We start from the raw sequence: 27,607 nt of genomic DNA, 5'->3' as shown, positions 1-27,607 counted from the left end.
CAGTGTAGGGGCCCGGAGGACGGTACACTAATGCTCCCTTCCAATAAGATAGGGGCGAGCAACCAATTTTAAAAACCAGTATCTCAATGTCGTCAGTGCAGCATTGATCGAGAAGAGTGACAGTGAGAGTATCCTTGTAGATTATCGCAACCCCGCCGCCAGTTTTAACAGGGCGGTCAAGCCTAAGAATCTTATACCCCGAAGGGACCCCCAAGGTGATAGCAGGGACCAGATGGGGTTTAAGCCAGGTCTCGGTACAGAAACAGTAGTCGGGGCGGTTTGAGTATATTAGGTCCCAAACTTCCGAATGGTGCTTAGGGAGAGATCTGGCATTACATAGTATGCTATTACCCCTGGGGAGCAGAGGGTTAAGGTCCACAGGAGTAGGAATGTCAGCAAAGGGAGGACCAAAAAGTGACTGGAAATGACAATGTTTGCAGGAAAACGGGCCCCCGGGACATGGCCCAGGGTCCTGTGCGCAGCCTTTAGGTGGTGGATGCCACAGATTACGTAGGTCTTTAGAGGAGTAACTTAGTCTATCCGCTACACTACAGGTGGAAGCAGCAGAAGTAGGGGTCATGGCCCCTGGCCCCGTTCGGTCACGGACGGGCACAGACGGGCTCCTCTCTGGCTCGTCTCAGGCGCGACTAAGGCGCCCCCTGCGCGCAACCGCTGCGCGCTTGGCCGACGAGAAGGCTTAAATGCCCTGCCTGAAGTGATAGCTAGAGCGCTAACAGCGCGAGAGTGTGGGTGGGGTCACTGGCTCTTCCTGTCCCGCCCTCCGCTCAAGCGGCACTGGCTGCCGTGTCGGACCGGGGCGGGGCAGGGGAAGAAACGAGCACAGGCCCAGAATAGGAAACGGTAACAGAGAAAGTATACCTAGAGCAGTTACTTGAGGCCTTACCTGTCAGCACCCATAATTATGTTAAGCAACACCCCCATCTCACGTTGGCAACAGCAGTAGACCTTGCTTGTGCTTTTCACAGATCACCGAGTTCAAAGACCTACCTTTAGTCCTTCTAGGGACACAGTACGCACCAAGAAGAAACTTCAGGGAAACCCCCGTATACCTCCTAAATCCACCCCTAACCCTAGTACTCAAGGTCCATAGTGTTACAACTGTGCAGAATGGGGCCATATAGCCAGACAGTGTTCACATAAAACACCAGCAGCTGAGCCTATGGAGGTAGGGTATACCAAAGGCCATGTATATGTCATGGGAAAGCCCCTGGGTCAATATATGTAAATGGTTTACATGAATGGGAAGGCTCAAATGGCTCTCCTGGACACAAGTTGTCGTTTTTCTGTAGTGAATAAAAGCTTGATACCTGGTCCCCAAATACGAAAGGATTAAGAGGTGTGCGTCACCTGTGTACATGGTGATACCAAGGCCTATCCTGTCGTCGAAATACTACTCGATGTAAAGAACGATCCCCACTTATGTAAGGTTGGAGTGGTGCCTCTTTTACCAGAGCCACTTATAATAGGCACTGATCATCCTCGGTTCAAATACTATTTAGAAGGCACTAAAAGAACCCCCGTATCTTGGTTACAGGAAGCCCCCTTTAGCCATGGTGAGATAGAAGAGACAAGAGCAAATGTAAAGAGAAAGAAGACCAAACAAGAAAAACAAGAGATTAAAAGATCATATATCGTGTCGCACATGACGCAACCTGCTTTTCTCCTCTCAAACCCTGGAGGAAGTGAGATCACCCAGATGAGTTTTAGAACTGCCCAATGTGATGACGATACTCTACGATACACCTGGGAAAGGGTACAGAGCAGAACCAGAGCAGGTAGGACCCTATGTCTTTGTAAAGAGGGGTTTGCTATAAAGAGCAGCAACAGGGGGAACAACCCGTAATCAGTTGTTGGTTCCAACTGCCATCAGGGAGCAGGTGTTACACCTAGCTCATAACCAGATGGGAGGGGAGCATTATGGACAAGACAACACCCTTAAATATTTAACTGAGAGATTCTACTGGCAAGAGGGTTTACCGAGACGTCGCCAGATACTGCGCTTGTTGTGTAATTTGACAATATAAATATCTTACCTCTGTAAGAAAAGCCCCCCTACTCCACACCCTATAATTGATATTCCTTTTAAGAGAGTTGGAATGGACCTAGTAGGCCCTCTTCACCCCTCTGCCTGAGGCCACCGGTACATGTTGGTGTTAGTCGATTATGCTAGTCAATATCCAGAAGCCTTCCCTTTATCTAGCATGACTACTACCAACGTAGCGCAGGCTATGATCTCTTTCTTTACAAGAGTAGGGTTCCCAGAAGAAATACTGACCAATCAGGGGACCCCGTTTATGTCCCGCCTTATGTATCATATTTGTAGAGTATTGGGGATCAAACCTATCAGTACCTCAGTCTACCACCCCCAGACTGATGGTCTAGTGGATTGTTACAACAAAACCATCAAAAATATGCTACATAAGGTTGTTTCAAAGACAGGAAAAGACTGGGACAGGCGCCTACACCGGGTCCTTTTTGCTATAAGAGCACACGAGCAACAATCCACTGGTTTTTCCCCTTTTGGGTTGGTATTCGGAAGGAAACCACAATCCTTCCTTAATATGGCAGCAGAACAGTGGGAGAACTTGGAGAAAGAGGGAAAACCCATATTTGCTTATGTAGAAGGCATAAAGAGTACCCTATCTCAGTTATGGGGTGTAGCGCACAACTATATGGAAAAAGCACAAAAAGACCAAAAGAGATTTTATGCCCAAGGTAGTTACCTAAGGGAATTCATGCCAGGGGATAAGATACTTATAATGTTACCTTCCTCGGAAAATAAACTCCTAACGCAATGGCAATGTAATAGATAAGAAAGTGTCTCCTGTAACGTATAGCATACTCCTGCCTCTTCAGTCGGGGGGGGGTGAGACAAATATATCATGTAAACTCTCTCAAGAAGTGGGAAGAGACGTCCTCCCCTTCAGGAAACACAACACCTGTTATGCATATAAGTACAATCTCCCCGGTAGACATTCCTCTACTTCCTTCTCAAAGGGATGCAGATGTCAATGTCAACCTAGGACCACAAATAACCGGTGACCAGAAACAACAACTACTCAACCTATTAGACAAATATGCAGATCTTTTTTCTACCAACCCAGGCCTAACCTCCCTAGTGCAATATGATATAGTGTCTCTACAAGATCAGGTAGTGAAACTGAAACCTTATCGCATACCAGCGGCCCGAAGGAAAGCTGTTGAAAGAAAAATAGCTGCTATGTTACAATCCAACATAAAAGAACCCTCCCAAAGTGACTGGTGTTCCCCTATCGTGATTGTAAAAAACCTGACGGCAGCCTGCAATTCTGTATTGACTTTCGCCAGGTAAACAAAATCACTAAATATGACACGTACCCCATGCCACGTGTTGACGGATTCATTGAGCAGTTAGGGAAGGCCAACTTTATGTACACACTAGACCTGACGAAAGGTTATTGGCAGATTCCTCTAACCCCCAGGTAAAGGAAAAAAAAGTGTTTGCTACCCCTTCAGGTTTATACCAATTTAGAGTCTTCCCCTTCGGTTTGCATGGAGCCCCTGCACTTTTCAGCATCTTATGGATAAGATACTGAAACCCCATAGACAATACACCGTAGTTTACCTGGACGATATAGTTATATTTAGCCCTACATGGCAAGAACACCTAACTCACCTGGCTTTGGTCTTTGAGGCTATACAAGAAGCAGGTTTAACCATAAACCCAAAGAAGTCAGTATTAGGCACGAAGAAGATTCAATATCTAGGGTATAGTATACAGCAGGGACTTATACAGCCACAAATAGATGAAAATGAGGCTATTTGGAAACTTCCCACCCCTACAACAAAGAAAGATATACAACCTTTTCTTGGATTTATTGGGTATTACCGCAAATTCATTCTTCACTTCTCTACAATAGCCAGCCCTCTCACAGACCTTCTTACAAACAGAAACCCGTTACACATTTCATTATGGAACAAAGATCATGAAGACAGCTTCAATACCCTAAAATCCCATATATGCCAGATACCGTTCTTCATTGTCCTGACTTCAGGAAAACCTTTATACTTCAGACTGATGCATCCGAACAAGGTCTGGGGCCGTCCTGTGTCAATCTGATCCGCGGGGAGCGTTAAAACCCTCCTTATATATAATTAGAAAACTGTTTCCTAGGGAGAGACACTACTCCATAATCGAAAAAAGAATGCTTAGCAATAAAATGGGCCGTAGAAGCCCTCCAGTAATACCTCTTGGGACGTAAATTTTTGGTTCTCACAGACCATGCACCCCTCACCTGGCTAGCACAGAATAAGGACTCAAATCCCTGTATCCTGCGCTGGTTCTTAGCACTACAACCATTTGCTTTTTAAACCATACATATACCAGGAAAGACCCAGATTGGCACTGAATACCTCTCCAGATATCCAGCAGCTGAATGGCCACAACGGCCATTCCTAGGGGGGGGGATATGTGGGGACGGAGAGGGCTCAAGCATGGCCAGCGTCTCGACCCCTATCAGGAAAGCAGAGAGCGTGCTAGCTTTCTGACGGCAAGTGGAGTGTGAGCGACCACGCCCCTTTTTTACGGAGAAAGTGCCGGGCCAGAGTAGCGGCAGAGAGGACGCAAGTGTGAAGGAAGTGCTGGGCCAGAGCAGTGGGAGCAAGGACGCGAACCAGAAGACGAGGATAGTAGACGACCAAGGACCTCCAGCACGAGCAGAAGATTCGGAAGAAGGGACAGCTTGGCTAACGGGGAGCCTCGGAGGAGAGGATCCCAAGAAGAGACTGACCCACAACATTGCCTGAGGTACTAGTGAAACCAAGAGCGAGAACACTGCCACAGTCCCACTCACCCCGACCCAGGAGGCGGGTCGTGGTCCAAGGCAAGTGCCACCACCTAAACTGTGCTTTTAGTTGGTGTTGGTGGGGGACCACAACATAGGTAGCATTCTGGTGACAGACGACTTGTGAGAATTGTGTAAGAAAGATCATAACCCTCTGCACAACTCTCCCTATTTAACCCTACCTGCGCACAAACCACCCTATTTGGTAATGATAGCACATGAACCTTCTTTTAATGGAAAACCCATAACTCATTATTTGCTTTTGGATCTTTTTTTTTGTCACCATGTATTAGGAGTGCCATTTCCTGAAGAAGACAAGGAGGAAGAGCCTCAAGTGCAGTCAAGAAACCCTTGAGACTGGTGTTGTTTGAATACTTTGGTTCCCTTGTATAATAAATGAAATACCCCTGAAAACAGAACGCCTCCTACCTTTACTTTGTTCTATACCTCCCAATACAAAACCCTTACAGGTAGTGAGGGTTTTTTTAGGGTAAAGAGATGGGTGGGGTTTTGGAGTGCTGAGGTGTTTTAAGGGTTATGGGATGGGTGGGGATTAGGCATAGAAAGAGCGTTTTAGGGTTAAGGAATGGGTGGAGTTAGGGTTAATGAATAATATTGTTCAATGATGGTGGATTTGGGGGTATAAATGGTTTTCAGGCTTCAGGGATGAGTGTAGTTTAGGTGTGGTGAGAGGTTCTTGGGGCAGTCATTGATGGTGTTTAGGGGCTGTGAGACATCAGCGATGGATGATGTTTATGGGAGGAGATGGGTCAGCGAATTAAAAAATACCACAAGTTATTGTTTGACAAAGTAAAAAAAAAAAAAAAAAAATATATATATATATATATATATGTATATATATATATATATATATATATATTGCTACACATTCCTCCTCTCATCCGTTGTTTCGGAAAGAATACGGCTGGCACACTGGTATCCGTTTCAAGAATTTATTACACCAAACCCCCCTCACCCCAAACAGACGCGTTTCGCCTTTGCAGGCTTCGTCAGTGTTACCACAACAACAACAACAAAAACATATATATATATATATATATATATATGCGCAAAACAATTCCCACCACTTCCGGTTCTCGGCGAGGAAGGAACTCAAACCACCACAGCGATTCAGGCAAGATGTTCGTTTATTTGCGTTTCCCACGCAGCCTGCAACGACGCGTTTCGGGCTTCAAGAGCCCTTGATCACATTCAGCGTAATTCACGTCTCTGTTACTTTTTATATATCTTTATCACAATTTGCACACCCCCTTGTTTCCGTGGACTACATGTCACATGACAAATGAAAAGGAACAACAGACTACCATGTATCTTGTGATCTCTAGACATTACACATTAAAAATAACTGCTTAAATGCATTCAAGAATTCCATGATAAATCATATACTTAAATTAACATCAGGCAAAATTGTACACATTCAATAAGCTGAATATCATCTGACCGGGTCAATTCTCATTTGATATATTTACACTACTATCCTGTCAGGATGTATGCTAAAATTCAACAGTGAACAGATTTGCCAAAATGTTTGTGATTTATCATCATTTATCATTTCCAATCTTTATTTCGGCCATTGGCCATAAAAGATAAACAGTAAAACATATACAGTCACAGTAAAATCAACATATATAATCAATCAATACACACTTAAACAGTATAAAACCTTAGGATTGCATATTGCTAAAATGCCTTAAGAGCTATGAGTCTTAAAATTAAGAGGGAGCCTGCATCTTCAAAATACGGGCGCGGGTGTGCCAGACATTAATAAGAAATTTTGCTAGTGCAAACACAGTTGGGCCTGTAACATCAGATTTTAAAATCCTATACATTGGGGCATACTCCCTGCAGCCCAAGTTTCTAATCAGAGGGAGGAGCCAATATTTCCTCGCACCCTTGTAAACTGGACAAAAGAGGACCACGTGCAGATCAGTTTCCTCCGCGGCATCACAGGCCGGGCACTGCTTAGTGGTGGGGGGTGATGACCAGGAACTGGTGAAAGATCGGAGGGGCAATGTGCCATATCTCCATTGGAGAAACAGCTTCCTGGCCAGTACAGGGGAAATGGCATCTAAAACCCCCTCAAATCTGTACAAGTCCTTACTTTGTGTGAATACAGAGGATAGTGACCCTTCGCCCTGGCTATCTAGGGCCCTAGCTAATTTTTGTTCATGATATGCATTGGCCAGGGATCTCTTAGAAATGGTTGGTGCGACATTAGCAGGATCAGTCCATAGGTCAGGGAACCCCATTGTCGTACAGATGTTTTGAATGTATTTTATCCAGGGGATCCGAAGCGCTTTCGGGTGGGTCAATAGCTCCATCAATTCCGCCCTATAGGCAGAAAGATCATCGCTACTCCACAGCCTTCGCCAGAAAGCTATGGGTCTCAAACCTATTTCGTCTGCTATTGGTCGCAGACCCAGGTCTAACCTCAAGGGCAGGAGCGGGGTGCTGGGCGGAAGTGCGGCTATCTGTCTGATGAAACTATTCTCCGTTGAGGACAGACTACGACAGGATGTATGTCCCCACAGTTCCGCCCCATACATAGTTGCACCCCTGGCCTGCACCTTGTAGATCTGGATAAGCGACCCCAGCGGACGGTATGAGGAGCTATTCATCATCCGGGCGATGCCCCCTGTAGTTTGTACCAGTTTAAGGTTCGCCCTGCTCTGGTGTGATCCCCAAGAAATAGTTTCATTGAGAGTCACACCGAGGTATTCGAAGGTGGAAACTCTCTCAAGCCGTACGGCTCCCAATAGCGGGTTCGGCCGCAATTTTTGGCTTGGGTTCAAAACCATAAACTTAGTTTTAGCCGCGTTAATTTCTAACCCCATGTCAGTGCAGAAGGCCACAAATGAATCGAGGATCCTCTGTATCCCCATTGGGTTTTAGACAGCAGCAGGGTGTCATCTGCAAACATAATTGCAGGCACTCTGCTGCCGTTCAGCTTGGGGGCGTCGGTGTAGTCGGTGGCATTTAGGTGGGCTATTACCCCGTTGACGAAGAGGCAGAACAGAGTTGGTGCCAGCACACAACCCTGTCTTACCCCTCGATCAACTGGGAATCTATCCGTAAGTACCCCGGACCTCCCGCACCTCACTCGAGCGTAGTTGTTATGGTGTAATCTCTGTAAGATTAACAGGATGTCCGGGGGGACGCCCATCTCTGCCAGAACGCTCCAGAGTTTCTCTCTGGGCACCAGGTCGAAGGCGGCCCGTAGATCCACAAAAATTGTGAAAAGACTGCCGCCCTCGAATATTGCTGCCCTCCAATAGATGATGTTCAGTCGAAAAACCTGGTCCACTGTAGAAACTCCCTTTCTGAATCCCGCCTGGTAAGGGCTAAGGACACCCACCTCTTCTGCCCAGTCCTGGAGCCGATTCAACAGTACCCTGCCAAACAGTTTCTGTGCCACATCAATTAAACTAATGGGTCTGTAGTTGGCTGGGAGGAGAGGCGAGCCCTTTTTGAATATGGGCACCACTTCCGCCCCCAGCCAAGTACTAGGGATTTCCATGCCGCTGAGAACCCCGTTAAACAGTGCGGCAAGGTAGGGGGCCCAAACAATGGGCTCCTGTTTGAACAGGTCCCCGGGTAGGCCATCCAATCCTGGTGCCTTTCCCGAGGTGAGTCCTGCTATTGCAGCAGTGACCTCGCCCAGAGTTATTGGATCCCCCTCATAGTCTGGCCAGCCAACCCCAGTCTCAATGATAGATTCTCCCGGCTCAGAGCTATAGAGAGACTGAAAATGTGCCTGCCACACCCCTGGTGCGATATTTGGCTCGATTTGTGATTTATGTGATGTCATTAAACTGTTGAGATCCCCTTCATTGAGACAATTACAAAAAAAGTGCTTAAGTGCTACTTATCTATAAAGTGCAGGGTTATGAAAAAGTGCTAAATAATGTGCAATAGTGCAAAGATAATAAATCTAAAGTGTCCTGTGTGCATTTTATATTAACATACTCAACAATATCCAAATTCATAGCAATTCAGTAACATATATTCATTAATAAAAATGTTTTTCTCCAGCCGGATTTAAAAACCTGTATTACAAATGTCCATCAAATGTTAAAATATGCCATGAAAGATATATCTTGTCAACACAGTTAATGTAAATTTGTATTAATCATATAAAAACAATGAAGAGAGTAAAAAATGGCAGATCTGATTTATACATCAATGGGCAAATAGTAAAGTGCAAATGCGGTGTTCCTACCATACACGACGGTACATACAAATGTATATATATTCGATTAGGAACAGTTGTTGTTGTATGCTATTTACAGGTATGTATACATATCCTCCGAGTTATTCAGACCCCGTGGCCATTTACTATCCAGTTCTAAGATGAATTTCGTCTCCAGCTGCCTAAGTTTCCTTTCTCTATTGCCACCTCTTTTGCATTTTGGAACGGCGGCAATAACAAAATAAGAAAGGCAATTGATGTCTTTGTTGTGGCATTTAGAAAAATGTCGTGCCACAGGACAGGCAGCATCATTATGGAGGATCGCCCTCAAGTGTTGTAATATCCTGACGTGCACCTGTAGCTTTGTGCTTCCCACATAATTTAAACCACAGGTACATGTCAGGATATAAACAGCAAAATCCGTTTTACAATTGAAACTCCCCTTGATAGCAATAGGGGAAGTATCAAATGGAGTCTGATAGAATGATTTATTACAACCGAATTTGCAAGCACGACATACTGTGCATTTTTTAAAACCCTTTGCAGGTTGTAACCAAGGTGTCGGTTTTATTGTCTCGGGGTAGTTTTTATCCAAATCATTGCCCATGGATCTGCCTTTTCTAAAGGTAACAACAGGGGGAGTGGTCAGCCGGTCACCCAGGACATTATCTGTGAGGACAATAGGCCAGTGTTTTTGGACAATAGCTCTGATTTTTCTCTCTTGTCGTGAATAGGTCAAGATTAATCAAGGGTTATCAGAGTTGGTATTTACATCTCCAGGCGTAGATTGAATAGACCCCTCTTTGAAGAGACTAGCTCTTGGACGTTTGTCAGATTTACTGATAGCGTCATTAATGAGCTTGTTGCTGTAACCTCTGATTCTTAGCCTAGCACGCATGTCTTCAACACACTTCCGAAAATCCTTCTCATCACTACAAATGCGTTTGAGTCTGAGGACCTCACCGTAAGGTATACTGGCGATGAGGTGCCTAGGATGTGAACTGTTGGTGTGTAATGTAATATTACCAGCCGTGGTTTTTCTATGTAAGGTACTTTGTAGTTTGTTATTGATGACCTGAAGTTTAACATCCAAGAACTCTATTTGTGTAGTGTGGATGTGGGAAGTGAAAGTTAAATTGAGGTTGTTGTTATTGATGTCATCTATAAATTCCTGTGCGGATGAGATGTCGCCGCGCCAAATAATAAAAACATCGTCGATGTATCTAAGATGCAACGCCATGTGTTGCTCGTATATTGACCGATATTGGCGCCTAAGGACCTGTTCCTCCCACCAGCCCACGTGTAAACACGCGTAGCTAGGGGAGAAACAGGCCCCCATAGCGACTCCCCTCAATTGTTTGAACAGTGTATTGTTGAAGAGGAAGAAATTATTGTTCAAACACCAGTTGATCAATTCAACAATCATTTTGTTGTGTGCGTAGAGTTCAATGGGTCTAGTTGCTAAGAAATGTTTAATCGCCTCTAGTCCTTGTGTGTGATTGATACTTGTATACAAGGATTCTATGTCTAAAGTTATTAGACACAGATCATTAGACCACTCTACATCTTTTATTTTTGTCAGAAAGTCCCCGGTGTCCTTTACAAAACTTGGGAGAGATTATACCAGATATTGCAGAAAGTGGTCGATGTATTGACCAATATTTTCGCTAGCGCTGTCTATAGCAGAGATGATGGGCCTGCCAGGAACCGGTGTTACCTGTTTATGTATCTTAGGAATTAGATACAAAACAGGCAGCACTGGATGTTCTTTCAATAAAAATTTACTTTCATCATTGGATATCAGGCCCTCCCTTCTCCACTGAGCTAACATTCTTTGCAAGATCATTCTAGCATTCTCATATTCTTTGAATGTAGCTTTCTGGTAACATTGTTCATTGCCTAGTTGTTTTTCAGCTTCAGCTATATATTGTTTTTTTAGGCCATAAAACAAGGTTTCCCCCTTTATCGGATTTTTTTATCACAATATTTTCTCCCAGTTTTCACCCAGTTTCTTGATCAATTTGTCATATGCTAATCTCCTAAACAAAGAGCCACGTTGATGTTTATTTTTCTTAATACTTATGTTAAGTTGCTTCAAGTCCTTTATGATCATGTCATGGTAGGTGTCAATCGAGTCTTTTGGCATTAGAGGAACAAAACTTGATTTATTCTTAAACGGACTCAAACCCGCCCCTTATTGAACAAAGTCTATCTTACGCAATCTTTCTTGTGTGGAACCATCAATCAAATCCATTGATTGGCTATAACTGGGCTCTTCTTCTTCAAGAAGGTCATGCAAGGTTACTACCCCAGGAGCATCAGAGGCTTGTAAGAACGGGGTACCCTCACAATCATACACAATATTATCAGACGCGTTTGTTTGGGTTTTGTCTGCTTTTAATGTGAAGTATTTTTTAAGTTTCAGTTTCCGTATGAAACAAAATACATCAATTCGAGTTCGTGCATAATTGAAATTTTCACCAGGACAAAAGTTCAAACCTAACGCCAGAAGTTGTTGCTCTGCTTTGGTAAGAACTACATTGGTCAAATTAATGATGCTGTTATCTAGTTGCGTTTGTTCTTTCTCCAAAATGTTTTCTTTTTTGTGGCGGTTTTTGAGCCTTTTACGCTGTTCTCTTCTGCGTTTATTCCTATGTTGTCGTCTTGCTTCTTTTGTATTCTCGGACGGATATATATATATATATTAATGTTCCCTGAAGTAAAGTACCAAAATAATTATCTCCAACAAAAATGTTTCTGAAAGTCAGACCTGCAGTCATTCCATTTAGACCTAAAAAACTGTGGGGTTCATTAGTATGGCGGGCGGACAAAGTCCGCTCGCCATACCCCCGGGAAATGGGTACGCCTACAATGCTTGCGCGGGTCCCGCACATCTCATTAGGATGCGCCCACCACACTGGCGGGCGCATCCCGCATTTCTGACATTGTGGCGGTTGGTGCTGAAAGCACAGCAGGCCTTTCCGTGGCGGTGTTACTGCTACGGAAAGGCATGTCCTCACATGTATGCAAATATGGAGGGCGGTGTCTCCCAGACACCCCCACCATGTTAACAGCTTTTCCGCATGGTCGACTCTTCGACTGAGAGGAAAACCGGTGGACAGTCTTTCCGTCCGCCGGGTCCCCCCCCGCCATGGCAATGTGGCTGGGGGAATTTAACATGGGGGAGGGCAGATCACCATCGCCATACGGGCGGTGGCGATCCGCCCGCTATCTTAATGACCCCCTAAGTATTCAAAACCCAATTTCAATCAAAAAGACATACTATGAATTGGTTTCTACAAAAAGGTAAATGCCATTCATTCTGAAAATGTCCATCAAACAGATTCGATGAAATGGTTTCTCAGTAATGGTATTCCATTAAATAATTTTTCTAGGAAATCACATACAACCCTACTAAACACTGCAATTAGCATACGTAGGTGCTCTGAAGTACTTATGATGATGTATGCACGTAGTGGGCATGTTCTGCACCGCTAACGTGTAGGATAGCAAGTGATTAGCTCCACATCTTAACCTTAACTCTACATTAGACGCAAGGCATCACTTACCTAACCGCGAGATGCAGAGTAAAACAAGGACTAGGTCTAAGTGACATGACTTTTGCTGCCTGAATGGAGAGTCTGCAGATGGGTATATCAAAATTCTGCCACATGAATCGAGTTCCACAGATACCCTTTACAAAGATAAATACAGTTCAGTTTTTTCCATAAATCCCTTATCTTGCTACATGAAGTATCCATGCGGCATAGCGTCAATTCTTTGAGGTCAACATACCCTGGCGCGCAAAATGGCAAACCTTACTTGAGGGGAAGACACATCATCAGCAACAGCAATTAACTTGTGGTTATTCAGAATAAGCTAACCCTAGTATTTGTGCACACAGTTATTTATTCAACGTATATACATTGTACTCTTTTACAAGGTACATAGAGACTTTATAGCTGTTTACAAGTAAACATATGTCAGTAAATAGGACAAAAGCCTTCGTAGAGGCCACAGATATATGTAAATGTAGATTCATTTATATAGCGCTGTATCACCAACCGGTTTCTAAGCGCTTGCTTAAGGGAACCCGTCCTGGTATTCCCCTGTTAGATAACCCATTACTGGGCATCCACAAGGAGAAAGCCAGGCATCCCGCTGCGAGGGGCCGTCGTGGAGATTAAGCAAGCTATTGCCCAGAGTTGCAGAGTAGGACTCCATGATTGGAATAGGCACCGAGGCGAGAATTGTCAGGTCCGGGGAAATTTGAGCCCAAGACCCGCCGAGGGGGGGAATTGAACCCTGGTCCAGGCCAGACCTCTGCATCAGGGTCTGCCACTCCAACCACTTGAGACACACTTCTCCACTGATATATCTGCCATGTGATGATGAAACACAATTAAGCAATGAAGGGATTGCTTTGCTCTGGCTTATTTTATAATTCCTATGTCAACCACACCTTTCTGATGTCAAAGCAACGTCACAACAAACGTGACACATGTTATATGATTTGTCATGTTATGTTATACCTTTGCTAGTGGTTTGACGCAGACATCACTTCGTGGACACTTCATAAAATCAATACATCTAAACGTATCACACATATCAAGGCAGGAGAGAACTTTTAGAGGCACTAAATTCAAAATTAACACATTTAAAAACAAGTTGTTAGTTACTTTTGTGCGCACATATGAAACATGCTTTTTCTCCACCGGCAAAGAGTAAAGAAAATGTGCTGATAGAGCGCGCAGGTCACCCGACTTAGATTACCATACTCACCTGGGCCCATAAACAACATATGATGACATTTAATCAGGTAACCTGTGCACTTACTCTAATCAGTGATTTATAAATTTCATTTAGGACCTATACCATTGTCTTACCAATCTTCGTCATCAGTACCTAAAGTCCTAAGGGATCAAAGGTGTTAGAATAATAGGTAGAATAAGAACATTTGCACTCATAAAATAACCACAACTCGGGAAAGGTTTAAACTCTTTATCTAAAATCTTTAAAATGTCATAATCCAAGCATGGAACAATAGAAAATTCCCAATTAGAAAAATAACGATTAGAATGAAAATATGCAGAGTTTTATAAAGCAGTCTTTACGCATTTGACATTAGAGTGGGAAGAGAGAAGGAAACAATACAATGACGTACCCACATTAAATATTTACCTAGAATGGTGTGAAGAACTAACCCTGGCCACGGGTCAGTTTAACCACATCAGTGCTAAGGGAATTCATCATCGGTGCTGAACTTTTCAAAATCCCATTGTTCATGACGAGCTCAGCTCGTCATGAGCACACGACCAGTGTACTGCATGACGAGCTGAGCTCGTCATGAGCATGGATGGGGTTAAAGGACAGAACCCCAAAAGTGCAGGCACCGGAAAGGCAAGCAGGTGCAGATCAGAATCAGGACAGGTAAAGCCAAATTGGATCAGGACAGGACCACCACAGGCTAAGACCGGCACCCGCAGTTAAAGTTACAAAGCCTACGTTACTCCCTCTCTGCAGCTAACAGCCAGAACCCGGTAAGAGTTATTGAACTCTCCGACAAAGTACTTCGCCAGCACTTCAGCTCTCAAACCCCGATCTGGGTTTCGAACCTTCTGACAGAGGGCTCCGCCAGCACCTCTGCTCCCGATCACCTATTGAGTGCGTTGGGTCAGTGACAGGTCAGCTATTCGGACAAGTCGGACAAATTAACCAGCTAAGCCTACCCTAGTTATACTATTTTCCAGGTCAGTGTACCACCCCCCAATGTTGCAAGTGTAAGGATCCCCAATTTTGATTGGACAAAAGAATGAGGAGAGGTCATCACACCATACCAAAATGAAACTTTTAGAATGAATATTAATGTTTGTGTTCCCGCCCATCAATTTATTTTCCCATGTATGTTTTATTACACCCAGCAATGAATGTTCCAATTTTGGTTACATTTTAGTCCATTTGAGAATTCTGCTTCCTCCGTAAGGGTCAGGAGGCAAGATTCCCACAGGCATCTTCTAGCAAGTTGGCTCTTTAGCATTATTTCAAAAGTCATTCTGCTTCATGGACTTTGTGATTTGTGCGCAGTCGCAATTTCTCCAAGATAGAGTTCAGCAATAGGCGTCAGGCGCAAATTGATTTACATGTAAGAATAGAAAAGAAACAGTTTGAGAACACGGAATAAATGAATGCACTGTATACCCCTTATCTCTACTCTCTACTCATTACTTTATATTTAACTTTTGCGTTAGATTTAAGCAAAACAAACAGCTTAGCAAAAGCAGCAGTGCAAGCTTCATGCATGCTTTAGGACACAGGCAGTCATCTTAGTTCTAGTGCGCAGAAGTAAAAGATTCCCTCCAAAGCAGAAAGTACGTCATGTCACGTGAGTGTGACAGACGCATGCGCAGTAAGAAATCCCGCGTAGCAGCGGCCATATTAATGCAAGCGGATTATCGTTAGTAAAAGCACATATGCAAGCTTCACTTAGATGTCATGTAATGCAATATTAATAGGACAAAACATGTTGATTAGTATATTAACGTTATGTCGAGAGGACTGAATATAAGCAAGTCGCATTACGTGAGAACCCTTGCTCCATCAGCCTCATGTCCTTTTTTTCAAACATAGTGATTGTTTGCTGAATTAAAGTAAGCATGGGTGAATTTTGCGAATCTCGCATTTGCGAATTTTGCGGATTTGCGAACTCGCAATTCGCAAAATCCGCGAATTCTCGCGAAATTTTTTTTTTGTGTGTTCGCGCAGGTTTCTGCCAGTTCGCGAGGGTTTTGTACAATTTCGCAAATGCGAACTTACCTGTCGGGTCGCAAGTTTCGCGAACTTGTTGTTTCTACGTGTCCAGCCTGTTTGGGACACTCTTCTTCATCACTGCCACTCTCTGTCACCACTGCCACTCTCTGACTACTCATGCCACCCTCTGGCCCACCCATGCCACCCTCTGTTTCATCACAGCACCCTTTGGTTGTCCAGTCAGTGTACATTATTGTGGCAAAGCAAGCACACCTTCCCTGCCTCAAGTGACCTGAATTAATTTGGGGCTGAATAATGTGTCACAGAATATTTTTTTAGCTGGCACCTGCTTCCTTAGTGCTTCCTGATTAGTGATCTTTTGCACTTGCTAAGTGCTTTCATTTTTGCAAAATTAGTTACAACACCTGCCCTGCCCCAACTGACAATAATGAATTAGGGGCTGATTAATGGATTTGAACTTCCAGCCTGGCTCCTGCTTGTCTCCCTTAGCTGTAATTCAGGACCTTTGCGGCATATGTGTAACTATTCTGAGGTTCAGAGCAGGGTCACATAATAGTTGCAACTGGCAACTGAACTCTGGAGGGGCCCCTCAGGAAGCACTACAGGAAATGGCTACTAATGATGAGCCTGAACTTTTGAACCTGGTAAGTAGTTTCAGTTTTGCTAAGATCGTATTTCTGCAATTTTGCGGTTATTCGCGGGCGCGAAGTTGTACTGGGAAGCCGCGAACTCACGCGAACAGTGCGAGCAAGCCATAAAATCCGCTGCTCGCGGATTTGCGGATTTTGCGGGAGATTCGCGAATCTCGCGGATTGCGAATTTACCGAAAATCCGCAAAATCCGCGAGCGAAATGGATTTTCCGCCCATGCTTAAATTAAAGGTGAGAGATAGCAACCTAGCTGTGATTAAAAGGTTTCCTGCAATTGAAGGATGTTCTCGCCCCCTTTGGCTCCTGCTACTCCAAGCATATGCCTGGTAATTCCAGGGTATAGGCAAGGCTACTGGAACTGTGTCATTCTGCAGCCACAGCGTTTTTCACATAATTATGTATGTAATCCCTTTGCTACACAATCCATCCTCTGCTGCATAATCTGCAGATTTCAACAAAAATATGCATTTCTAGTTCAAGCGGGTCAAAAGTTACTAAAAAAACAGCAACGTGTCACTACACAGTGAAAGTCACTTTGCAAATGTTGATTGGTCACATTTCAGTTGGTTACTGTGGCAGCTGGGTGTTAAGTATTAATGAGGTAAAACATATTCCCAGATAGTGTTGACGTGTAAACATGATAAAATAATGCAGTAATGCAATGAGAAAATGTGCTGTATTATGCCGCAATTTTTTTCTTTTCTTGATGCATAATTTAATCAATGCTGCTGTATAATTTGGTCCTCTCCTAGCCCTAGTTATAGAGCCGCCCATTTCTCTGATCTGTCTATTGGCCCGGTAAGTCTTTTGCTGGGCTACCTAAGGTTGTGTTCCAGAGGCTTCGGCCCTTCTCCAGCACCTGTCGACAAAAGAGGGTAAGGCTCATTCCAGCATCCGATGGAAATGTCTCAGGTGTTGGGCTCTGCTCGAGTGAAGCTTTGCCCTGCCACGCCTCTTCAAGAAGGCCGAAGGATGGTGGCCAGGGACCTCTTCCCTCCAGAGCATCACAGGCCAGCTGCTACCAGGGGCCTCTGAGGGCTGTCATTGAAGTGACAATAGAGGCTGGGACACGCAACATGTGCGATGCTCATCTAATCCTGGTTTTACTCTTTACAGTCTAGTATCACTTGAGCTCACACATTGAGAAAGAGCTCTCCTTGTGTGTTTTAGGGCCGGCACGGTGTGGCGACTCCTGTGTTTCCCAGAATCCATACAGGGGCAGCTCATCTGCTAAGGCGGAGGAGCATTGCCCCAATGCTCTTAGAGCAGTGAAAAGGGGAAACATTTATTATAAAAACAACATTATTATCATTTTATTTTACGTTGCTGCGGGGCTGGTGGCTCAGGGAGGAGTGATTTGTGCACACTATGTGCACATGACTGCTTGGCTGGCGTCTTGGGCCCGCCAAACAGTCATGCACACTTTGCATATTTCCCACCAGGCTGTAATACAGAGCCAGTGAGGTACATGCCCAGGCTCCCATTCCCGGTCTAAGCACCGAACTGCAGCGCTCAGACCAATCACAACGGTGCTTCCTCCTTCCAGGTCGATGCAAAGGAGGAGAGACAGCGGCCAGCGGCTGTTGGGACGGAGGTAAGTTCTTTTTATTTTTAATATTTTGTTCCCCCCCCCCCTCCCACTCCCACCTGCCCGCCACCCCTGTTCCCTGCCAGCCGCTACTGATCCAGAGCCTTTTGGGCACCTTTACACCCACTTGCCCAGGTGATGGGTCATCTGCCAAGGCATTGTATTTTTTGTTTTACTGTAGATTTTAAATACATTTCTTTTTACTCTAAAGAAGTCAAATCTTCGGAGCTGTACAGATGCATTACTTTATCTTCAGCTTATAGGCAGCTCTGTGTTTGCCACAGAGTTTGCTCCTTCCTCAAAGTAGCAGTAAGATGTAGAAAATCGATGGAGGGCTGGCATTGGATTAATTGACGTTTTTATGCAAATGTTGAATGCAATGGTCATCTTATACACTTTTTATGGTACCTGAATGAATTCTTAAATTTTAACTTATTTTCTCTAGATGTGGATTTAAATTTATTGTGGAGCATTTAACTGTGGTTTTTTTGTATTATAATCAGGGCAACTGGAATTGCAATTTTCCCATAATTATAGATTTGCCACATAATCCATCATCTGCGCATATTCTGAAGATTTTAATAACAAAAAAATTGGTTGTAGCTCAAATAGTTACCACAAAAGCAGCACCACGTGTTTCAGCGCAGTGAAAGACCCTTTGCAAAGATGCGCTGGTAACCTTTCTGTTCCTTATTGCTATATTTGGGTATGAAACTGTGAAACTGGTACTAATGAAATACTACCAATGCCCTGACAGCGTCCAAGTTTAAAAATAAGGAATAATGAAGTAATACTATTCCAAAATGTGCTGCATTATACGGCATAAATTGCCTTTTCTTGTTGCATAATTTATTCAACCCAGCCTCATAATTTGGCCCTCTCCTGCCGCATAATTCCAGTGGCCCTGATTATAATGGGATTTGGAATCGGACTCTCGGGAGATAGCAACCTTTTTTAGGGTGTTGGAATGTTGTATGACTTAACTTTTATCCTTTTTTACGATGCTGTGAAAGATGTGTTTATGCTGTGGATGCTTATGCTTTTGTGTTTAAATGCTTTTATGTTTTTTTAAACCGAATAAAGTTGATTTGACTTGAATTACCTGAAGAGCACAGTTTATGATGGGAAAACCAAAGGTTCTCTTCTAGCATACAAAGAATAAATAGTACCCCAAGTAACAAAGGATAGCTTGAGGTCTTTTGACTGGATGTGCGGCTCACAACTCACATAAGGCAGTTTTTAACCTCTGAACTAGGTGAGCTACTCACAACTCACAGAATATGTTTGTGTATTGAGTTGTCTTGTTTAGATTGTCGAGATGCACACTCTCCAACAGTACCTTAGCTTAGGGTGGTGTCTGGAGATTACTGCAGCGTTCCTAGGACTTTGTAGTTGTGATCTCCTTGTAGGGGTGTCTCTTTGTGACAGAGCCTCACTCACTTTTGTAGTATTCTGGCTCAGGCCTGCTCTGGTGTTGACTGTGAAGGGGACTGTGCTTCTGTCTCCTTTGCGGTTGGGTTGTTGTGCTATTGGGGGTTAGTGTATTCTTTAAGCAAGGAGCAGGAAGGGGGCTGTAATCAGATGTCTTGTAAAGTGTGCCTACTCACCTGTAACGGTCCCAAGGGGAAACAATGCAGTCATTACAATGACCTACCTTTACAATGCAATTGTTACAACACAACTGCCTTTACATCGCATGCCATGACAATGCATGTCACTCCAACGCATGCTATTACAACACATACCATTACAAATCATGCCATTACAATGCATTATAAGGTAAGTAATGGAGAATCTTTTACTATTAAGGTGGTGTAGCGGGTTCGGGCGGAGGCGGTACAGGAGTGAAGGGCAACAGACGGGTTCTTGTAACTGAAGGCTTTATTGCTGCCAAAAGTAAATCTGAACAAGTCTTTCTGACAGGGATAGGTCTCCGTGGAGATCGACTCCGTGAGGGCCTCGGATGTCTGCGCTTGTCATCAATCCTCCGATAGCCGTCCGGGCTCCGTCGGGGCTTTCGGTCCTATGCGTCTGTCTTTGCTTTCAAGACTCGGGACCCAAAACGAAAGGAAAGAAAGCAATAGGTGAGATCGATGTCTCACAGATAATCGTGATAGGGAAAGGGAGTGAGAAGGCACCACCACCCGTGACTCGATATCTATATACAAGTGTAAACGCGGGGACAGGTAGTGCTCGGGTAAAGGGAACCGGGAATAGGGGATACCACTAGGTTACACTGGCTCCGCCCTTCCGTCCCACCCAGCCCCTGATCTTCTCACGCACCTGGAGTAGCCACACACCTCCCCCGGGTGAGTGGCTGGGCGGCTCGTGGGAACGTTGGCCTCCAGGCTTTTCTTCCGTCTCCGGGGACTCTCCTCCTTCCTCCGATCTTCTGGGCTTCAGTTCAGTAGTTCTCTGTTCGCTTTCTTCTCCCTTCCGACTCTCCACGCTCTTCTCCCTCCGGGTGTACAAACCGGCTCCGTCGTATTTGACGTCGGTACGTCGTCCTGTAAGCCCGCCCACTCGTCCTCGGTTCTTTCATTAAAGGGCCATACACACTCTGCGTCCATGTGAGTGTCCACCTCGTAGTCGGTCCCTCGGTAGTCCGCCTGCGGAGAATGACAAGAGTGTGAGGGAGTGACATCATCGTTATCGGGGAGAGTCGGCGAGCCCACCCCGTTACAGGTGGGTATGGGATTTTGGGGTACAAGGGAATTGTAATTGTTACCCCTACACTATCCAACAATTTACCTACTGTTGCACTCACTGGAGAGGGAAAAGTAATGTTTACCCCTACACTGTCCAACACGTAGTAATTTTTACCCCTACGCTATCCAAAACGTACCCTACTGTTGCACTCACTGGAGTGGGAATAGTAATGTTTACCCCTACACTATCCAACACTTACCCTACTGTTGCCCTAAAAGTATTATGCGTTGTAATGGTTTGCGTTGTAATGGGATGCATTGTAATGGTAGTTTTAAAAAAAGTGTTGTAACGGCATGCGTTGTAAAATCATGCAATGTAATGGTAGTTGCAATGTAAAGCCTGTGTTGTAAAAGCATGTGCTGTAATTGCATACGTTGTAACGTCATATATTCGTCTCAAGGCGCTGGGGTTGGAGGGTGTAGTTGCTGGACCGACAGGCAGCTGTGATTCAGTCGAGGAGCCAGGTCTTGAGGTCCATCCTCAAGTGAGGCAGTGATGATGATTTCCTGAGGTGGAGAGGTAGTGTGTTTCAGATGCGTAACTGTGTCCCCGGGCGTTGACACAGTTTCCCTAGGACTCCTTTGCTGTGGCCTTTTCTTCTCAGATTTGTGTTGTTCACACTGTGGCATCACCCTAGACCAGGTTACATCACGCTCTGGTTTTGTTTCCCTCATTTATTTAGTTGTGTTGCTGTCTCCATGGATGTTGTCTCCTCGGGTATGGATCATTTTGCTGTTGTTTTGCTACTTCCCTGATATTTTTCTTGCAGATGGGTTGTGTAATTGTGTAGGTATTTTTTAACTTGGTGGTTGTCGCCTGGGGGAGAAGTGGAGGAATGGTTTGCCTTTGTGAAAAAGTTCAGCTGCACTTCTATATCCAGGAAACATTTTGCTTCGATCTGCAACCTTGATAATCTCAACTGAGGGCCTGAGCTTAGACATGCGTAAAAACAAGCATTAGCAACTTCTGCGGGTTGTGCCTTTTCTATTTGACCATAGCAAACACAACAAGATGATGGAAGGACTGCTGAAAGTTTTCAACCACTCACCCCGGTCCATGTGGTTGATCCTGCTCCAGTCTGTGTTTTGCGAGTGGCCGTGGCACGAGAGAGGAGCGAAGAGCGAGGAGCAAGGAGCCTGCAGTGGTGTTCGTATTGCTGTTTGCCGTTAGCCATTTCTGTCAATTACCAAGACTAAACCACCGTGGCGGGGGGGGCCCCCGAGCACACCTGCACACCGAGCTTATCACGCCGCAGCCCGCAACCCGCTGCCCACGATATCGTTATCCCGCTGCTGCTCTGCTGCGGTTGTAGGAGGTGAGGTGCTGTGGAGCCGAGGCCTCAGGCACGAGGAGCCCCTTAAGCCGCCGACCATCGCCTCTGCTGTCCCGCTATTCCGCAGTCCGGTGAGATTGCCGGCGAAGCAGAAAAAAAAAAGAGAGCAGGGAGCGGGAGGAGTGGGGACAAGGCCCGGGTCTTTTTCTGGCATCGTCCCTTTGTTGCCTCAAAAAGGAAACGTTCAGAGAAGGAGGCAGGGGCCTGAGACAAGCGGCCAGATAGAGCAGAAGAGATAGTGGCAGAAAGCAGTACATAGCGGCACACAGCGGAGAGTGACTGTGAGCCCACGGGACTGCTGCATGACAGCTCATCTTCACGTCCTACCTCTGCTGCCTACCCCCCCCCCTGTCCTTCAACTGCAGGAGCGGTGCAAGGTAAAAGGTACGGGAGAGGTGGGGGGGCTAATGGCGTGAGGGGGGGAAACCTGCCCACTACGACAGCAAATTGAGACACAAACCCTAATAATTCAGCTGAGGGGTTAGCTAAACCCTTAACGCCATAACCCTACTCCCAAAGTTGCCATAGGGGGACACGAAGGCAAAAGGAAGAGCAAAGGAGACAACAGCAACAGCATAGCACCTGGAAAATTCAGTTCTCTTCTTTTTTCTTTAAATCCACCTTGCCACGCAGTCACTTGACCATTTTTTCCTTCCTCTTTTTCCATCCTGTTCACTCGAGATGAGATCTGGCAGGTTGAGAACAACAGGACCACAAAAGAAAAAGAAATGTAGAGGGAAAATTGTGATAATAACTACGGACTCTGACCAGATTTTAAATCTGTCGCTGAGCGACCCTGAAAATATCACAGACAGCATGTCTCAATTTCCTCTGAAGGGATCTGATGGGATGGCCCGAAAATCTTTTAGTAACCAACCAAAAATAACATCAAAATTTGCTCTTCCGAAAGACGCTGGGTCAGCTGTTTTTTCAAGTAATATGAAAATTGTGGGCCTACCAATCCCCTTGAGCCCCATAGTGAATATCAATAAGGGCAGTTCTGGTGGAAACGAGGTTATTGTCATTCCCCAATGCAGTCATATTTCAGCGACTAGTGAGCTTGAAATGGCAGCTCAAACAGAAGTCACGGCTTTGGTAAGCTCATTAATTAAGTCCACCTCAACCCACCTAGAGCACAGGCGTAACTTGACACCTACTTCTGTCGCACGACCCAATGTTATCCATAACAAAACGGATCTCCTAGTTGAACCAAACGGAGGGAAAACTAGTAATTTAGTAGTAACCAACCCTGTGCCTCACAATGCCAGCTTCAGCATTTTGAGTAGTCAAAATGGCGAATCTGCAACCCATCTTAAAAAGGTTAGTGTAACAGAAACGAAGGAGGAAGAAGTTGATATCTCTCCTCCTTTTGGGGACGGCGCAACAGATCCTGCCCAACGGGAACAACACACAGCCAGAGTATCTGCGCCTATGACAATCAAAGAGGAAGCCGACCTAGTTGAGAAAGATCTTTCCTATTTTGAGTCAAAGGAATGGGAACAAATGCTGTTCTTATACGGAAATGCCATCCCTGGCCACCCTCGGCCATCATCCTCACCAATGGAGGAGAAAAATGAGGATTTCACACAAGAGAAGGCATGGGCCACCGCCCTAGACATTCTTCAAAGATCAGCCGATGCAATGACCTATCAAGCCAATAAAATGGACATTCAAATCAGCCTCCTGAATACACTGGCTGTGTATGTAGTCAAAATTGATGATAAGATCTCAAATTAAAATAGCTTGATCAGACGGGCCCAAGCAGCTGTAGACCGCCCGCAAGTCAAGTCAAGTCAAGTCAGGAGATTTGTATAGGGTGCTACATATCCGGAGGGTCTCAAGGCGCTTAAAGAAGGGAGGGGAATTACTTGTCAAATATCCAAGTTTTAAGTTGCTTTCTGAATGCTAGGTGGTTCTGAGTGAGACGAAGGTGAGTGGGGAGTGAGTTCCAGGTTTTAGCTGCGAGGTAGGAGAAGGATCTACCTCCCATGGTGGTTTTATTGATGCGAGGAATGATAGCAAGGGCTTGGTTGGAAGATCGTAGCTGGCGAGAGGGGGTGTAGAAGGAAAGTCGTGTGTTGAGGCATTCGGGTCCAAGTTCGTAGAGTGCTTTGTGAGCGTGGGTTAGGAGGCGGAAAGTAATCCTCTTATTGACGGGGAGCCAGTGGAGGTTTTTCAGGTGGCTAGAGATGTGGTCTTTACGCGGGATGTCTAGTATGAGTCTGGCTGATGCGTTCTGGATGCGTTGGAGTTTTTTCTGGAGTTTTGCTGTGATACCGGCGTATAGGGTGTTTCCGTAGTCCAGGCGACTTGTAACCAGTGCATGGGTGACAGTTTTTCTGGTTTCGGTGGGGATCCAGCGAAATGTTTTTTTGAGCATGCGGAGAATGTTGAAGCATGAAGATGAAACGGCGTTGACTTGTCTGTTCATAGAGAGTGAGGAGTCCAGGATGACGCCCAGGTTCCGTGCGTGGTCCGTCGGGATGGGTGCTTTTCCAAGGGCCTCTGGCCACCAAGAGTCATCCCAAGCGGATGGGGAGGTACCTGAGATAAGGACTTCTGTTTTGTCTGAGTTCAGTGTCAGGCGGCTGTGCTTCATCCACTCGGCTACTTTTTTCATTCCTTCATGTAGGTTGGTTTTGGCGGTGTTGGGGTCTTTGGTGAGTGATAGGATCAGTTGGGTGTCATCCGCGTAGGAGATGATGTTGAGGTTGTGTTGGCGTGCGATGGTCGCGAGGGGGCTCATGTATACGTTGAAGAGGGTGGGACTAAGTGAGGAGCCTTGGGGTACGCCGCAGATGACTTCAGTGGCCTCAGACTTGAATGGTGGGAGGCGGACTCTCTGGGTTCTTCCGGTGAGGAACGAAGTGATCCATTCCAGTGCTTTTCCTTGGATTCCGATGTTTCTCCCAGAGATAATAGAAAAACGTTTAGTAGATCTAAAAGAAATTACAAATTTAAAGCCCTTCCCTGGAAATGGCAGTGAGGGCGACTTAGGTGAGGACAACAAATCAAAAATGGCAACAAACTTGGGGCTACGAGGGGCCATAGAAATTGACTTCTCTCAATCCAATGATACATCGGGGACTGCTTGCCAAATGAGCGAACAACAGAAATCTCCAACTGTCGGCGGAGTAAATTCTACTCTTCCATCTTCAACTGAACAAGATCTGGGAGATCCTGTAGGAAAGGGGAAAAGACAAAGGAAGCAAAAAGGCTGTAATAAAATGAGAAGGCGCGAACAAGATCTGAGCCTTTACCCGATGTTTAACACTCTTAGACGTCCAGCAGTCACAGAGTGTGACGACCCTAAAAGTACTGATGAGCCAAGAACCAAATCAGAAGAACAACCAACCTTGCTGGAAAGAAAAAAAGGAAGAGTGGCATTTCCCCTTTGCCAACAGAAAAGGAATCAGCATGGGCACTTTCTGCAAAAAAAGGCGCACAGTGGGACAATTGAGCAAACCACAATCACTCACATTGCTCCTTTAAATACACCTCTCTCGCAGAATGTAAAGGTGCAGGGCCAAAATTCCAGCCACTTCGTAAACCAGCTCGGCAGCACCATGACTTCAAATCATGCGCATACCAACAGCTCTGTTAAATAACATCAGGGCGCAAGCCCGGCGAGAGCTAAAGGAGCCGCGGCACAAGGAAAAAACCTAAAGTGCCTCAGTGATCAGAACGAGGTACATTCCCTGGGTCCTTTGACAAAATCAGATCAAACGCCTTGTGTCCAAACATCAGAGGCTAATCCAAGGCCGTTTAGGGCCCCTCTGAGTGGCGAACCCATCTTCACACTCTTTTACCCGGCGTATAGTCCAAAGGCAGCCATGATATTCTCAATCGTGGGAACATTATAAAGCTGATACAAGCAACAGGTCTGTCAAATGTTATAACCTCACAAGATATTACATCGATAGAATTCATTGCACCATGACATGGCCAAATAAATGAAACTACAAAGGTCACTTGGAGATCGGCAGAGGCAATGAACAACATCTTAGGGCCTACAGACACTTTCAAGCAGTGGGGTATACTTATACAACCCGGAAGGGAAGCGGGCTACCCACATGTCTTGCAGGCAAGTCAAGGCACTGAGTACACACGAGTGGAAAGGGGAGCAGTGTATTCAGTCCTCAGGGGTGCATGCAACAAAACTCCCACCCTCGACCACAAACTAAGAAAATCGAGAGATGACGGGTTCACATCAAATAGGGATCAGGAAGAGGTCGGCACATGGTCATGGTTGGCAGGCACCCTCAACACAACTCGACTTCTACGCTGACAGCACAACAGTGAAAAGGGCCTTAACACACGTCCTCTAAAGATCTGCTCGTGGAACATCAACGGCCTAACCAACAAACTGGAGGATAGAGCCATAATCTCTTACTTTCGGAAATTCAAGATATTATTACTACAAGAGACATGGCTTTTTAAACCGCAGCAAATAGAAGGTTTCAAAACTCATCATATTCCAGCTCAAAAACTGAAATCTTCGGGAAGAGGCAGTGGCGGTCTAGCAATCTACATATCAATAAATAACGCATTCGCCTCATGGGACTTAGAAGGTTCATCACATTTCCTCCAGTGTGTGGGAATATCCTTCACTACCAACAAAGGCCAGCGCAGGACTCTGATTTTAATGAACGACTATGTCCGTCCAGACTCAGCATCTAGGCAATCCTTTGCAGATGACGCAATAGAGACAGTATTAAGAGTGAAAACTGGATCCCTTAATCCAGAAATAATTCTATCTGGTGACTTCAACATGTGGCTAATGTCTGACCTACAAAAGAACGAGGTAAACAAATCACACGAAAGCATCTGGGTCATACCACCGCAGGACCCCCCAGGATGGCACAAGGATGACTCGAAGGGACGTTCTTTACAAGGCAACCTTGAAAATCTGGGCCTTAGAGCATTAAATGGGCGCTTTCCTCCACACAAGCCACCTTGCTTCTCTTATCTTTCGAAAAATGGTGCTTCGTTAATCGATTACACCTTTGTCAGCCTCTCACCCCTTCATCAAATAACAGGTTTTAGTCTTTGGAGCAGAACAGAAAGCGATCACTGCCCCAAAAAAATATCGCTCAGGACCAGTCTAACTCAACACGAAGAAGAAAGGGCACTGCCATCAGATAGCTACACGATCAACTTAAAACGAATCAAGTGCTCCTTCAGTAACTTTCAACAAGTAGCAATAGAGGCCAAACAAATTATTGAGAGCACCAGCAGGTCCACTAATGACAAAATTGCCAACTGGTCAACCTTTGCAATCGAACTGATTGATAAACACGCAAAACCGATAAGGCACGCTAACCTGAACGGGCAAAAGCAGACGCCCTGTTGGAATCCCGTGATTCAATCTGCAACAAGAACTATGAATCGGACATGGCGGGCCTTAAAAACAAATCCAACGGATCCTCTAATGATAACAAAATTGAGAGAGGCCCACAGCTATCTTAAGAAGGCTAAAAGAGAACAACGCAGAACTCACTGGAC

This window comes from Lissotriton vulgaris, chromosome 1_1 (genome assembly GCF_964263255.1).
Source record: "Lissotriton vulgaris chromosome 1_1, aLisVul1.2, whole genome shotgun sequence".
NCBI lineage: Eukaryota > Metazoa > Chordata > Amphibia > Caudata > Salamandridae > Lissotriton > Lissotriton vulgaris.
This window is presented reverse-complemented; position numbering follows the sequence as displayed.